The sequence below is a fragment of the Capra hircus genome, chromosome 23 (assembly GCF_001704415.2).
Source record: "Capra hircus breed San Clemente chromosome 23, ASM170441v1, whole genome shotgun sequence".
Classification (NCBI taxonomy): Eukaryota; Metazoa; Chordata; class Mammalia; order Artiodactyla; family Bovidae; genus Capra; species Capra hircus.
Window position 1 is genome coordinate 4,053,912 of NC_030830.1, and position 17,712 is coordinate 4,071,623.

The following is a 17,712-nucleotide window of genomic DNA, read 5'->3' on the forward strand; positions in this document are numbered from 1 at the left end:
TGTACAGAGAAGCCTGGTGGTCTACAGTCCAGGGGGTCACAAAGAGTCAGACACGACTTAGCAACTGAACGGCAACAACAATGTGTCAGAACAGGCTCTTTTTCTTTAGAAGCATATTTACAGCTTATGTAAGATGAACACTCTTACGACCTCCATGCATTTCTAATGCAGTGACAGTGGATACATTTTTTGCCTTTTCTCCTAGGACCACAGGTAGAGAATAGACAGATATGGACTGAATGAGGAATATGGACTGAATGAAGAAATCTGCCTTTCAAAAGCAGATGATTTTGAGAATATTTTGGACATTTTAACAGGGAATTTCACAAGCCAAGAACTTATTTCAGAAACCTTGCCATAATGTTTGTTGACATTAAAGACTTATTGTAATTTTTTTCACCTCCTTTAGAGAATGAACCTGTCATTGCCTCCCTCCTCAAACGTTTGGCCCTTCTATGCGCCTGAGTAAAAGTGAAAGTGAAGTTGCTCAGTCAAGTCCAACTCTTTGCAACCCAGTGGACTGTAGGCCGCCAGGCTCCTCTGTCCATGGGATTCTCCAGGCAAGAGTACTGGGGTGGGTTGCCATTTCCTTCTCCAGGGGATCTTCCCAACCCAGAGATCAAACCCAGGGCCTCCTGCACAATAGGCAGACACGTTATCCTCCTAGATGTGCCTGAGTAAACATGCATTTAAAGAACAAATATGCAGGGGGTGGAGGGGCTAGGGTGGGGGGCCATAGTGTTCAGCGCTAAAATCTATATAGAATCATGGATTTAAGTGTTGTAAAGTCAAAGCTATTTTTTTCCCTGTGTTTCTTATAGGCATATGCTTCAACGAGCTTAATCATGGTTTCTTGTACAGCATTTATAGCAACGTGCTCTAAAGCACTGCTGATATGATGCGGCTTTTCTCAACAAGTAGCAACAAGACGATGACAAAGGTGACGCTCAGGGAGGAGGTTTAAGGAGATCTTTCCTGGGATTTATTAGCGCCACGACTTTCCGACAAGCTTGTCTGTGGCTTCTCTGCTGCTGCTGCTGCTGCTGCTAAGTCGCTTCAGTCGTGTCCGACTCTGTGTGACCCCACAGAGGACAGGCTCCCCCTTCCCTGCGATTGTCCAGGCAAGAACGCTGGAGTGGGTTGCCAAACTTTACGCAAACCTTGAGTATATATTTTAAAAAACCTGCAAATTAGCAAATTAATTTTTCCAGGTTTCTTGTACTGAAAGAAAATAGTAGTAGTAATGGAATTTAGAAGCTTCTATAACTTCCCTACGAATTATCTCATGGGCTGGGTGCACCAGCTCTAGGGTCTTCCCTTCTTTCTTTGGATATATATGGGCTTCCCTGGGGGCTCAGTGGTGAAGAACTCACCTGCCAATGCAGGGGATGCGAGCCCAATCCCTGAGTCAGGAAGATCCCCTGGAGAAGGAAACGGCAACCCACTCCAGTATTCTTGCCTGGGAAATGCCATGGACACATGAGCCTGGCAGGCTACAGTCCATGGGAGTCACAAAGACTCAGACACGACTTATTGACTAAACAATATATACAGTTATTGCTTATATATATGTAAGTTTGTATACATATAAATTTACATATATATATAGTTATTATTTATATATGTTTTCTTTTCTGTTTTTAATTTTTATTTTATATTGGAGTATATTTGATTAACAATGTTGTGTTAGCTTCAGGCGTACAGCAAAGTGATTCAGTTATGCACAGACATGTATCTATTCTTCTTCAAATTCTTTTCCCATTTAGGTTATTATAGAATATTGAGCAGCGTTCCCTGGGCTTGACAGTATAGGTCCTTGTTGGCTATCTGTTTGAAACATAGCAGTGTGTGCATGTCAACCCCAAACTCTTTCTAAGCTCTTTCATTCTGTGCGCATGCTCATTTCAAGTTACCCTTGGATAACCTATGCTTCCTGGTAGCTCCAGACTCTTTGATGTTCTGGGAGAGGCCACCTCGCGGTGCATGGCATAGCTTCTTATCAGAGAGGTGAGACAGCTAAAGGTACCTTTGCATCTGTTCAGCGATGTTTGTAAACCCTGTGTGTAGAATGTGGCTGCGTTTCAGCCCGTGTGCTATATCTGAGAAAATCTTGTTTGAGTTGTCTTCTTATGTTTCCTGGCTTTACTATGTGAAATTGTCACACCACGAGGCTAGGCTCTCCTCCTTTGTGTTTAATCGTCTTCTTAACAGTCTCTTCCACATACAGTCAGCTAGTAGTAACAGACAAGAAAGTTAAAATACACTTTCACTGTTGGCCAGAGTTTTTTTCTTTTCTCTTGGAAGTCTAGCCCAGCGCCATCCATAAGAAAAAAATGTGAGTCTCAACTGTGAACTACCTATGTAATCTGAAATTTTCTAGGGTCTATAACCCATGGATGAAGGAGCCTGGTAGGCTGCAGTCCATGGGATGGCGAACAGTCGGATACGACTGAGCGATTTCACTTTGACTTTTCACTTGCATGCATTGGAGAAGGAAATGGCAACCCACTCCAGTGTTCTTGCCTGGAGAATCCTAGGGACGGGGGAGCCTGGTTGGCTTCCGTCTATGGGGTCGCACAGAGTCGGACACGACTGAAGCGACTTAGCAGCAGCAGCAGCAGCAGCAGCATACTAAAAAAAAAGAAACAGTTAATTTTAATGATGTATTTTATTTAACCAAACATATCAGAAATGTTATTATTGCAGTGTGTGTCCAGTATGAAACAAATATTAATGAGATATATATTTTCTACTAAGTCTTTGCAATCCTGAGTGTGTTCCTACAGCACATTTTGCTTGAAACTAGTCACTTTTCCAGTGCGGATGAGCAGTGTGGCTGCCCCATGGCCACCATGCTGGACAAAGCAACTCTAACCCAACTCTTTGCCCTTTCTCTGCCTGAACTGTCGCAGGCTGCTACCAATAAATGAAGTGTAATCTTTCTTTTCACGAAGCCCCGCTGCTGAATGCTGACTGACATTTGAACAAAGAAAATGTCCTTCTATTTAAGCATCGGAACTATTACTTTTCTAATAAACGCGCAACCCTTGGGTCACTCCAGGCCATTTCTCATGATCTGCATTAGGTGTTCTTTGAGACACAACATTAATCCAGCAATAATGAAAATGATATACTGTACTATTAACATTCTCAGATCTTTAAAGCAAAGTGATCTATGCCTGCAGCACTGCCCAGGCTGGCTAATTAAACAGCATACAGTTGTAAATGGCTATTGTAAGCAGTTCCCTGTTTAAAAATACAGCTCTGAGAAGTGCAGTTTATAGTGACATAGGCGCTACGAGGATTGATCAGTTTCACAGAGAGGGCGAGCAGGCACACAGAGGAATTTTTCCTTGAAAGACTGGTTTTCTTGCTTTGTTGCCAATGTGAGGCCTTGGCCGCAAAGGGGCCTGCTGTTGAGTGCAGGCCGGGCCGTGGGCGGCGGGGAGCCAGACCCCTGCGGGACCGAAGCTGCGGGCTCGGGCTCGGAGTCAGTCCTGGTTCTTTCACACATGAGTCAGCATCCCAGCCGTCCAACAGGCGCTCACTGGCTCCCCAGCGCCCGCAGCCTCTAGATTCCTTCCTGAGCCAAGGGATTTGGGTGTGTAAACTACAAAAGGACTTGTCTCCACTCTCTCTCCCTCTGGAATTAGAGCTAAATTATTTGCTTCTCCAGTCCTTTCCCCATCTGTCCCACCTGCTAATAATCCAAGTCAGTTAATTCTCAGATTTTTACACTCACCTTTCCTTGCTTTGTAGGGCAAGAGATATTGAAATGCCTTTAATTCTTTGACACGGAACTAAAAATGCAGAGGCAGCTACTTTCACGGAGAGGGAGTGGTAACCTTTTTAAAAATCCCACAGAGAAGACCTCAGATAAATGTGATTAGCCTTAGGAAAACACTGGAAGTGAACTTAGTGACATTGTCTTCTTTATTTCCAAGCACCATTCGGTCTTCAGTGTCCTTTACACCGTCAACATTATCTTCCCTATATCAGGGATATATAAAATGGTCTGGCTACAGTCACCGTGCCTGGCACAGAGTCAATACACGAGAAATGAACGAAACAGTCAGTGAGTGAGTGAATGAGTGAATGGGCTGCTGTCAGCTTAGGCTTTCTGGTAATCTCTCTTGAGTCTTAGACTTGAGTTTTAATATTTAAAAAATTTTGTCAAAAAACGTAAGGAAACTTAGGCTGTAGAAACTAGGTTGTCCTGCACCACTGCTCTTCCTCTAGGTTTCTGAGATTAGAGGGCAAGTGAAAATGTTTTCCTGGATGGAGTCTGAAGTAGAATTAGGAATAAGATACCAGAAAAAGAATCAGATCTCTGCCTCAAGGTTAAAATCGCTGAAGAGGCAATGTAGCTGTGTGGTCAAGATGATAGCTCCTCTGGGTATCTGGTTATTAGAAATGCTATTTTTAAAACCTAAGTCTGGTTAGGAGGAGGGTCTGAGTTATCCCCTTTGCTTTACAATAGAAGCCTAAAGTTTCTATTCATTCTGAGTAGTGCTCCAAAATAATGAAACATACCATGCCCCAGAGTATGAGTCAGCCGGCAATATGCTAAAAGCCTCGGGTGTGTCCTAACACACCACTCGTTAATGCCTCAGCTTGCCCAAAGGGAGCGTAAGCTGGTCCCCAAACAGAAGCCCTGCAGTAATTAGATGAATAATACAGGATCAAACTCCAGTCGTACAGTATAAATGCGTTCTGGATGATCCTTTACGATCAGAGTAGAGCTAACTGCAATAGTTCAAACTGTTAGGGCGGTCAGGGTGGCCATGTTCATATACTGGAGGAAGTGGTCAAATCTGGACTTAATTTAGACTGTCAGAAAGCCTTCCCTGTCAGCTGCTTTGCATAGCATAGCAAAGGAGACTCATGAGCTTTCCTCTAGGGATTCCGCCAGCCTGATGCAGGTGGAGATGGTTGCGTAATATGTGACTTAAGATAGTCGTATACAGTGGACAAGAAAAAAGACTAAAAAATGATCCGTAGGGGCTGGAGTGATGAGGCACTGAGTGATCCGCGGCCTCTCAGGCTCTTCTCTAGGATGTTCTGATTAAGTCAGTTCTGAAGGACATATAAAACTGTCATTCGTGTAGTGATATCAAAATTATATACAAAACAGGTTTAAAACCGTGCCCACATAGTCATAAGGCAAGCACATAGCTTCTTCTTTTTGGCATTAGACAAACTATTTTCATGTAAATTGCTTAGCCCGGTGACTAAACAAATCGTATGCTGTTCAGAACAGACATTATGACATTGCATCGGCATAAGAAATCCGAAATAAAGCAAAATGCATGAGTTACAGTATCCTAGTCTGTTAAGATACTTCCTGTTTGGAGCTCTATTTTAAAACTATGCAAGAAATGTAATCTTATTCCAAGTATCGCTTTCCCGAATTTATAAGTAATAGCAGTTGTTGGGATTGGTTCTAAACAGTTACTCACCTTCATTGTACAGCTTGTTTTTATACAAGGAATAAATAAAACTAGCATGCATATAATTAGGTGTCCTAAGGAAAATGCTGAACTGAAATTTCCTTGCAGATCAGCTGAAACAAAATTTTTACAAAAATATGGGTACTGTGATTGGTACAGTAAGTCACATGCACAGTTGCAGCAGTAAGAAGCTTTATTTTACCCTTATGCAATTATCTCCTTTTCTGGTAATATTCATGGATCTACCGTATCATACCTTGCCTGACTCCACCCTCTTTCAAATACCATCAAGTTTACTGTATTCAGATCATGCTGACTCTTCTCAGTAAAAGTTCTTATAGAAATAATTGTTTTCTCTTTTGTGAGAAAACGAACCCCTAAACATTGACTAAATTCACCTGGACATATATTTCAAACCATGAACAAAGGTAGTGATATATTTTAAGTAAACAGAAGTTCAGAACAATCTCAATATCCCATAGCCCTTCCCATCAGTCTCAGTAAAAACAGATCAATGGAAAACAATATAGCAGAACAGCAGACATAAATACCAAAGGCTTATTTGTAGATGGTTGCTATAAACGCAACATCTACCATATATAGAGAGGGAGACTGAGAATAGCTTGATTTCGCCCTAAGTACGCTGCTTCCTGGAAGAAAAGTAAACCACATATTTTAATGACATTATTCAATTGAAATCAACACCACAAAGCTACTTCCTAAGTGTCTCATACTTCCAAGTTTATGCTGAAAAGGAAAATGTCCTTCTGAGTAATTGAACTGAAAATCTAATGGACTTGATAGATGTTTGATTGTAACCAATGACATCAAACATCTATTGATTCAATACAGAATTCAGTTAACTAAATATTTTATGTATGTGAGAGAAAAAAAAAATCACAACACAAAGTGAATGGATTGGATGTTTTGGGGAAATACAGATCAGAGCGTTGTTGTGGTTAGCTATAACATTTTGGCTCTAACATTAGACATGGACGGCACCACAGCCATAGGCATGTTGCCATAGGAACAAAAGTCCCAGTATTATTTCACAAAATTTCTTCATCAGCACCCTGTTATTGTTCTGCATTCGTTACATCCCTTTATGTTCATGTGACAAATCCGCACTCATGCCAGGAATATGACTCATATCCTTAAATACCATGTATTCATGAAAGAATCTTCAGAAAGCAAGAAACTTCATGGGCTGTTGGGGGAAATTTTTAACTTGACATTGAGCCACTTTTCTATCAGGAGTATTTATCTCCTCTCCTCAGACTTCTGAGATTCTTTCTCAGGGACTGGCATGGAAAATATCAAGAATTTGTAGCTGAATAAATAAACAATGAGCAAGACAGATGAATCAACTACCCAGGCTCAAGATGGTGGCCCATGTGGTGTTTTAATCTTGGAGGCTGATTATGTGATACACTTACGTATTGCAAAATTATTACCACGGCAGGTTTAGTTAACAACCTTTATCACCTCTTGAAACTACTGACTATTTTCAATAGTTTAAAAATGCATAATCTTCAGAACAGAATGCCTTGATAAGTACTCAACAGAAAACAAATAAGTAAGTCTATAAACAGACACACTGAGCGAAACCCGCAGAACTTGCGGGAGAGATCAAGATGAACTGCATTACCTGTAGGAGGAGGGTGACTCGAATCAACACCTCTCTTCTCAGTAACCAGAGAAACCAGAAATTAAGAAAACATATCTTAAAATGATCAGAAAACAAAACAAAATGATAACTACTCAATTTAGAAAGCTATTCAGGATGAAATATCATAAAAACGTAAGATCAGGCTTTGTTTCCTCTTCCACAAACTTTTCCTCTTCCTCTTCCTGAGAAAGTCAGTCCTAAAGCCATTTAGATGGAGCTGAACATCACAGGCGTCCACATCAGGCAAGAGGTGGGGGGTGGAGAATGCAGGTGGGTGGGACAGGGTGTCAGAGACAGAGCAGAGTGAGGAGTGGGCATGGGGCTGGGGAGGGCGTGGTGGCTGACTCAGGAATAAGGAACCGGGGCCCAGCAGGATGAGAAGACTCCAGCAGAGGAAGGAAGGTGCCCGCCTGGGAGCATCTGCGTTGGATGGCTATGGGAGGTTACTTATGTGTGTACACAGGTGTGTGAGCTCGGTCACTCAGTAGTATCTAACTCTTTCCATCCCTATGGACTGTAGCCCGTCAGACTCCTCTGTCCATGAGATTTCCTAGGTAAGAATACTGGAGTGGGTTGCCATTTCCTTTTCCAGGGGAACTTACCAACCCAGGGGTCTTTTGCCTCTCTTGCATTGGCAAGCGAATTCTTTACCCCCGTGCCACCTGGGAAACCCCTGGGAATTGATCAAACAAGTGAGCTTATTAATGCTAATAGAAGCTATGTTTCTCACATTAGTAGAGTTTTAAACATGGAAAGAAAGAAGGCAAGGATGAACTTCATGGTTTTGGCTTAGAATTGAAGCTATACTCCTGGTTTTCTAGATAGATTGATAAATAAATGTTTTAAGATTTCTACCAGCTATGATTTTCATCAGAGAAAAATCTGATACTAGAAATAATGTAGAATCAGGAATTTACTGTAAAGATTTAACCTTATGCAATTGTGGGGTTGGGTTATACCGTTTACGTTTGAATTTTAGCAAACGCCAAAAGATAGAGAAGGACAGGGAAGCCTGGCCTGCTGCACTCGGTGGGGTTGCAAAGAATCAGACACCAGTTAGCACTGAACAACAGCAACTGCCTCCGCCTTTAGAGCAGGCTGCGAGAAAGGAGCCTAGTTGTGAAGTGGGGGAGGAAGGAAAGGCAAAATTAGAACCTAGAAAGATGGAGACACGTGTGCCTCTCACTGCCTCCGGAATAAACTTGAGATTGTATGTCCCCTGATAGGATGTGGGATTCCTTCCTGGCTCAGAGGGTAAAGAGTCTGCCTGCCATGTGGAAGACCTGAGTTCGATCCCTGGGTTGGGAAGATCCTCTGGAGAAGAAAATGGCAACTCACTCCAGTATTCTTGCCTGGAAAATCCCATGGATGGAGGAGCTTGGTGGGCTACAGGGCTACAGTCCAAAGGGTCACAAAGAGTCAGACACAACTGAGTGACTTCACTTCACTTGATAGGATGTGATGAAAACCCAGGATCTATCCTGAAGCATTCCTGCCAAGGATTGTAACCTAAATCTATTGATGAGAAAACTTCAGACAAACCCAGATTAAGGACATTCTTCAAAATAACCTGGCCTAATAAGGTTCAATATCAAAAATGTATCAATGTAAAAAAAGGGGGGGCAGATAATGAGAAAAAAGTTAAGAGGATGTTAATGAGAAAACTAACACAAAACAATGAAAATTAAGGCAAAATATATTTATCATTCAAAAAATGTAAATAGGTTAAACTCACTTAAAAGCAGACATTTTGTAATGGATTTTTAAAATCTAGCTCTCTGAGCTGTTTATGTGGATAAAAAATGTGGGGTTTTATCTTAAAGAAAAAACTTAATTACATAAAAACTTATAGTGCATAAACACCGACATGCATGCACAGAAGGGCTTCCCCAGTGGCTCAGAAGCTGCGGGAGACATGGGTTCAATCCCTGGGTGGGGGCGGGGGGAGTATCCCATGGAGGAGAGCAGGCCACTCCAGTATTCTTGCCCTGAGAATCCCATGGACAGAGGAGCTTGGTGGGCTACAGTCCATAGCATTGCAAGGAGTGGGACACGACTGAAGCAACTTAGAGTGCACGCATGCACATACATATAAAGAAGAAAAGCAGGATATTAACAATCAAAAAAAATCTAGGGAGAATATGCACAGGTATTCTTTGTACTCTTCTTAGAAATTTTGAGTTTGAGATGATTATCAAATAAAAGTACTTTTAAAGACAATACAGAGGATAAAAGAGCAGCCACCGGCTGAGGAAGAAAGAACATTTAAAAAGAAAGAACTATTTGGCTCAGCTGGTAAAAAAATCCGCCTGCAACGCTGGACACCTGAGTTGGATCCCTGAGTTGGGAAGCTCCCCTGGAGAAGGGAGCAGCTACCCACTCCAGTATTCTGGCCTGCAGAATTCTTTGGACCTTATAGTCCATGGGGTTGCAAAGAGTCAGACATGACTGAGCGACTTTCACTTTCTCTTTATTACCTGGAAAAGGTGAAGAAGTCTAATATTAATTAGTCACTAAGAGAAAGAAAAAAAGCCCACTATAAAAATGAGCAAACCATATGAACAGGCCATTCAAAAATTCAAACGATAGGATAGAATGGTCAGTAAGGGTATGAAAAGGTGGTCAGTCTAACTAAACATAAGGTTTTAGAAGAAGAAACCTTTTCTTTCCACTACAGTGGCAAAAGTTGCATGATGGAAAAGAGAATGTCAAGATTAGTGAAGAAATGTGAAGAAAAGTTATGCACTCTTCATTGTTGTTGCTGTTTAGTTGCTAAGTACTGTCTGACTCTTTGCAGCCCCATGGACTGTAGCCCTCCAGGCTCCTCTGTGCATGGGATTTCCCAGGCAAGAATGCTGGAGAGGGTCACTGTTTCCTCCTCCAGGGCAATCTTCCTGACCCAGGGATCGAACTTGCGTCTCCTTCATTGGCAAGCAGATTCTTTACCACTGAGCCACCTGGGAAGCCCCATGCACTCCTAATAGAGGAATAAATCAGTCCAACTACATTGGGAACGATCTATTACATGCACTTGCAGAAGGCGGCAACTGATCACTTCCAGAAGAATGCCTCAGACATTTTAAAAAGAAGGGAATGCCTATTTGCAAAAATGAAGTGCCAACTCTCTGGGTTGACCCTCTGGAGCAAGTTTTGGATGTTGGCTGTTTTCTGAACCCTCTGTAGCAGCCCATCAGGACAGCATAGATGCTTTGAACAACTGCCCCAATCACTGGATCCACACATCAAATAGACACACTTCAGATAAGCAGACGTGAGCCAGCGACTCAGCAAGCCGCCTGGTTGTTTCCAAATATGCAAACCTTTGTTTGCTGGGATGCAGTTTTCTGTCAGACTATTTCAACACTTGCGGTGGCAGAATATCAAAGCCACTCTTCCTGTGATATTTGCCCAGAGTGATGAGAGGCGGGATTTTAACATGGAAGCTTGGTTAAAATAATAAGTTCTATCATCGCCATTTTGTTTTGGTATTTTAAGTACAAGTGGAAAACAGCAGAAGGTATTGTTTCCTTGGAAGTAGCACTCATGACTCAATATTTTAAATGCACTCCAACACCTTGAAGTTTTCCCTTTGTGACAGTTTCTTACTCTGTAACAAGCAAGCTATTTACAGACGTCTTGTTGCAACAACCCACAGACAGAAACTCGCCCTCATTAAAAGCAATGTTTGCTGTTGAATATTGTCATTCTCATGCATGTTCGTTTCATTCACACTAGTTGGAGTTTGCTTTCAAATAGGCCTTCTTGGGAGTATCCTTATAAAAAGGAACTTTTATGAAAAAATTGGCTTAAAGCTCAACATTCAGAAAACGAAGATCATGGCATCTGGTCCCATCACTTCATGGCAAATAGATGGGGAAACAATGGAAACAGTGTCAGACTTTATCTTTTTGGGCTTCAAAATCACTGCAGATGGTGACTGCAGCCATGAAATTAAAAGACGCTTACTTCTTGGAAGAAAAGTTATGACCAACCTAGATAGCATATTGAACAGCAGAGACATTACTTTGCCAACAAAGGTCCGTCTAGTCAAGGCTATGGTTTTTCCTGTGGTCATGTATGGATGTGAGAGTTGGACTATGAGGAAAGCTGAGCGCCGAAGAATTGATGCTTTTGAATTGTGGTGTTAGAGAAGACTCTTGAGAGTCCCTTGGACTGCAAGGAGATCCAACCAGTCCATTCTGAAGGAGATCAGCCCTGGGATTTCTTTGGAAGGAATGATGCTAAAGCTGAAACTGCAGTACTTTGGCCACTTCATGCGAAGAGTTGACTCATTGGAAAAGACTCTGACGCTGGGAGGGATTGGGGGCAGGAGGAGAAGGGGACGACAGAGGATGAAATGGCTGGATGGCATCACCAACTCGATGGATGTGAGTTTGAGTGAGCTCCGGGAGTTGGTGATGGACAGGGAGGCCTAGTGTGCTGCGATTCATGGGGTCGCAAAGAGTCGGACACGACTGAGCAACTACTGACCTGAGTCAAAGGTTCATTCATTTTGGTTGCAAATTTTATTGAGTTCCAGCAAGGTAACTTGTCTTGACTGTGGTGCTGGATACAATAATCATCAGCATTTATTGAGCATTTACTATGTGCCAGGCATTGTTCTGACAGCTTTATGTGAATTACCTCATTTATTCTTGCCAGGAACTCGACGAAGTAGATGTTATCATTATCCCATTTTACAGGTGAAAAAACAGTTGCAAAGGAAGGTTAAAGCATTTGTTGCAGATCACACAGTTAACAAGTGAGAGAACCAAGATTTAAAGCTAGTCCAACTTCAGAGAATATACGTCCAGCAGTTATGTTATCTGGCCTGTTGTAAAAAGCAGTCATATTTCATACCATCAGTAGAGAAAAGGCAAGCCGATTTTCAATGAAGCCCCATAGTATGCAATCATTTTAATTAAGTGTGGCATTTTCACAATTATAGTTTAGCACAATTATTAAATCCTTTGCTTTCCTTTAACCGCTCTTGAGTTCAGTCTGAAAATAAAATGGTACTGGAGATTAATGCCTAAATGTCAGCCTCATGGGTCTTGACAATAGCTAAGCTGTGGAGGTTTCAGAAGATATAGCAGCTGAGTCGTGATGTTTTTTCAACAGGAAAGGGGCTGAGGTATCTTCAGGTGGATAGGCATCGCATCACAGATGCAGGCAGGCAGCCTACAGCCAGGGATGGATCCTGGCGTTCTGGCATAATGTGAAATGCTGCATTTCAGTGACTGACTCCTATGTCAGTCCTTGCCTGCTGCTTGAGTCCCTCTAATACTGAGGCCTTGTTTCTCCTCCCAGTCCTTACAGGGGCTGGCATAAAATTGTTCAAGGGTCTCTTACCGTATTTGCATTGCTTCATCTTATCCTCATAGTTTGAATGGTAAGAAGCAAAGATGGTTTTCAGTTTTTTGAGGAGCACACCGGACTTCAGAAATGTTTCAAAACATCGAGATCTTACTGTTAAGTGAAGTAAAAGCTAAGAGGTTAACACGGTATCCAGGGCCATGGACTGTATCACAAACCCTTCTGATTATTACATCTTCAAAGGAAAACAGCACAAATCCTACCCTGACCACTGTCAGTCTCACTTCTGGATCTTGGGCTGTCCTTCTGCCTCAGACTCTACCTTCCCCCCGTTATTTTTAAGAATCACCACACCCAGGAAGGTGACCCAGCTGTGTCCCTGGCAGTCTAGGTTAGAGACCCCTACTGCCTACACAGCTCCATAGAGTCTCATGCCCACCACCATTATAGCATTTATGACAGTGCGCTTTCATGATTCATTATCCTATATTATGCATCTTCACCCTGAAGTAAAAGTTGTTGAAGGCACAGATATTGATGAAAATAATTACTTTTTAAATGGCTCCTTCTATCCCCAGTGCATTGTAAAGTTCCTGGCATAGAGAAATTGCTCACTAAATATTCGTGGGAAAAATCTGTTATTTTCAGTTGGAAATGACTCTTACAATACTACTGTATTTAACCTTCAGCATTTCGTGATGAACAGCTATCTCCTCCTGAACCCTGTCGCTAGCACAGGGACAGTCCCCAGCAGCATGTACCTGCCCGTCTTTAGCCGCATTGGTCTCAGTAACAGCTGGCTCGCTGAGAGATGGGAGAACTGAAACAGATTATTTCAGGACAAGTAGGTTAAAATGATCCTTGTCACATAGTGTATGAAGTGCAAAACTGTGTGATGTATTGTGGATAGTTTGCAATTTTTTAAGAATTTAAGAAAAATTATTCCATGCAGAGAAGAGTTTATATTACTATGATGTCTTTATGTTTCTTTCACCAAATGTTGACAGCTTAACCTTCAAATAAAGTAATTGAAATATGTAATAAATAAGATAAAATGTATAGAATTCATATTCTCTTGCTTAATAAAAGGTATTATTAAAAACAATGAATTTTTTAAAGGAGGAGGAAATAACGTTGATCAAGAACTCAACACAAGAGTAGAAACATGGAAATAATGGCAAATTCTCTGGTTTAATGAGAAGTTAACACATACTATTGAACTGAAAATTAATTATGTTTATATAGTGGTTATCAGTAGAAATTACCTAAATTAACAACTAATTATTTTAAATATATGACAAGTATTAAAAAATAAACATATTGATAGAAAACATTTAGTTATATTTTATAACTGTAATTGTAGGTAGAACACCCCCCCACACACACAAAAAAAATTTGCCTTTAAAGATGTCTTAAAGGAAATCAAGACTTTAAAAAGCTTAAGTTTGGACAGAGAACTGCATGGACAGTGAGTGTACACATGCACTCTTTGCTGTTAGTATATTGTCTCGCTACTTATTTTACATGGCTGTGTGTGTGTGTGTGTGTGCACATGAAAGCATATGTTGATACTATTACTTGTGCATTGGGAATTTCCCACAAAGACAGATAACAAAGGTCAATTGGGTATAGCATGTGGAACTCTGCTCAGTGTTAAGTGGCAGCCTGGATGACAGCAGTGTCTGGGGGATACATGTATATGTACCTGGGTCCCTTTACTGTTCACTTGAAACTGTCCCAGCGTTTTTAATCAACTATACTCCAATACAAAATACAAAGTTAAAGAAAAGTCAGCTGGGAATGATAGGAAGTGCTTATTCAAAACCTAACTCAGCCATTCATTTACTTGCACCTATTATAAATTATTCAAACCCTCTGAACCTCAGTTTCTACATCTGTAAAATGGGAAAAAGAGGAGGGTTAATAATAGCACATGTACAACCCCTGATACAGAAAATGACAGGTGTGATCATTACCATTGTTACTCTTGGTGTTTCTAGTTACATTTGGTAAGTCTTGGAGAGAAAAGACCTAAATACTAGGGCTAGACTAAGTACAGTTCAGTGTACTTCTGTTCCTGAGGTCTCTGAGTCTTCACACTACCTGAGTCATTGTCATCAACCACAATTATTTATTGGAACGGTTGTACAGTTCTTTATTTCTTACAAACTGCTTTACAACATTTGAAACCCTTCAATCTTAGAGCAATCCTATGGCATTGGTGTCACTCTGTCTATCTCCTGGAGTTAAGATGCTGAAGCCAGGGGTGTTCAAGGGGTTGACCAGTGATCCCTTGGCCAATGCTGGACCAGCGGTCAAATGCAAGGTTCATTCTATGACGCTGTCTTCTTCCTGCCTTCATCTATCTGGTCTCTGAGCCAGTCACAAGCTGAGCGCTATGTTATGCAGACCAAATTTGCCATCCAAGGAAGAACATTTTGTGCATGAAAATGCTGCTATTATTAATTGTGCTGTGACAAGCAGAGTAAACCAGGACAAGCAAGATCCAGGTTCACAATGGTCAGGATATAAAGAAAGGTGTGCTTTCAACTATTCCTAGAAAAATAGCTGAGGAGTTAGAATATAATTAAAACAAAACCCTTAAAGTAGCATAGAAAGAGGTAAATGATAATAGCTATAGCCATTGAGACAGTGTTAGTCATTCAGTCGTGTCCAACTCTCAGCAGCCCCATGGACTGTAGCCCACCAGGTTCCTCTGTCCATGGGATTCTCCAGGCAAGAATACTAGAGAGGGTTGCCATTCCCTTCTCCAGGGGATCTTCCTAATCCAGGGAAGGAACCCAAGTCTCCTTCCCTGTAGGCGTATCCTTTACTGTCTGAGCTGCCAGGAAGCCATTCAGATGGGGGAAATAAATTCTGTAGGTAGAGAAATGCTTCATTCATTTCTAAGATCCCAGCACTGGGTATAATGCCTAGAATATAGTAGAAGCTCAGTAAATGTTTGTTAAATTGGATTTCTTTGAGTTGAGGTATTAGGTAAATGTAGAGGATGAGATACAAAGTTCACTCAGTCTTTTCACTTGACCCATGGTCGTAACAAATTTGTGATTATTATCTGCCCTTTTCTAAATGGGCAAACTTGAAATATCAGCATTAAGGATATAAAGCACAGGGAATATGAAGCTATGACTAATCATGTTGTGCAGGAAGATTTGGGGCAAAAGGCAGAGATAAGAATATTTATTTCCTCTTCCGACAAGAAATATCTCTGTTGTAAAGGTTACCAAATAATTGGCTGATTTCATTAATATTGGTCAGATACAATTGAAATCATGGGTTGGGTTTAATTAAACTAAAAGAGCCCATCTTGCAACCTTGAATAGACACAGCAACGTGTTTTGTATATGCTGATGAATACGGTGTTTCTCTTTTCATGAATGACTCAGACCTGATGCCACTGTTAGGTAGATACATTATAGTGTGCTCAGCAACACAATACAGCCCTGTATTTCCCAGGAGTGCACCTTGAATTTATTTTGAGGTGGGAGTTGCCACATTTTGTGCCTCCGAATGAATCAAAAGGGATGTCACGTATGCAACATGTGGGTGTGTCGGTTTGGTGGGGAAAGAAACCTGGGTGACGCACAATTGCTTTGCGGTTGGCTCGACACACGCCCTGCCATTTATTGGGCTTCAGGGGTTGGGCCTGGGAATATTTAGAGGAAGATCCATGAGGTAGAAAGATTGTCCACTGAGGAGCTAATCCTGGCATCCAGGGCTCACAGCAACCACTTCTCATTAAACCTTCCCAAGCCCCACTGCTTCATTCGTCATCTGTAACGCTGGCCCTCTGGTGAGGAGCTTTCATCACTGGAGAGGAAGTCCATACTGGAGTCAGGAGCGCTGACTTCTGGATCTGTCTGTGCTGCCGACTGGATGTAAGTCTGTGGACAATTCTCCGAGCTTTCTCAACTACAGTTCCTCACCTTCAAAGTGAATGCTTCACAAAGAGTATGCCTGAGGTTCTTCGTATCTCTAAGGATGCTTCCCTTTCCCGGTCCACTTTCTGCAAACATTTGTCATCTTTCCATGGTGAAAATGAAGGTGTAAAATGCAGGTCTGTGAGAACCCATTCGCACAGCGAGTGGAAAGAGAATTTCCTACAACCCCAAATTGTTCAAAACAAAGGCTCCTTTTGAGTTTCTACCCCTCCTTCCAATCATTACTGTGAAACTTCCCCCCAGTTCTCTTCTGATTTCAACCAACCTTGGTTGTCCTGAAAATCAAGACACAGGCAGCTTTCCAAGGTCTAAAGCACTGGCGAATTGTTAAGGAACAAGTCAACTTTATTAACTGCAATTATATGTGACTTCACTTAAGAAAGTGCTTTAGTTCATCTGCCAGAAAGATTCCACATTCAAATTTATTTAGAAATTGCTGCCGTGGCTGTAACAGGGACCAAGAAGATTCCACAGGCTAAGGTGAAAAGTTTTCTCAACTGCACCCTGCAGTGGGAGTGAGAATTGTCACATTTTCAACTAGTCTGTGCACCGAACTGTGGCCGGAAGATCAGACTTGTGAATATAAGCAGGGAGCTTGGAGGGGAAAGGCAGTCAGGACAGAATATTCTAACAGAACCCAAACACAGGCAGACATGGGATGACCCATTCTCTGCAAGTAAGAGGGAAAGGCCTCAAACACCAAGATGATCTCAGAAAAGGGCACCCATGCATGCGCTGGCCAAGGCTAGCAGACTTCCTGTTAATGATTAGCGAGGACAACGCCATGGAGGACACAGCCTCAGTAATTTCTCAAGTCCCAGAATGAAGTATGTGCCAGGTGACTGGAAGGTCTGTGAATGATCACGGAAGGTAAAACCTGCTGGTTGGCAGTCTCTTACTTTTTCTTGAGAAATTATTTAGCTCCTCTGGGATAACAGAACAGAGCTTTTGATAAAAAATATTAAAATTCTATTTAGATGTACAATGTTTTAATGCAAATTTTTAACCATAAAAAACCAAACGCTCCATTCAGTTAAATTAATAGAATTACAAAAAGATGTAATGATAGCAATTAAGTCTTGAAAATGCAAATTTTATAGTCAAGGACAATTACCTCATTTATAGTATATTGGAATGGTGCCAGATGAAGGTAATTTAGATCCCCCCAGCTCACAGTTACATCATGATGGATATCTTCATTTCATTAGTACAACAAAGATGGGTGAGAAGTTAGACAATACATAAAGAAGAAAGAACGAAAGAGTGTTTGACCTTTATAGTATAACTACAACCAGAATACCTTCACTAATTTATC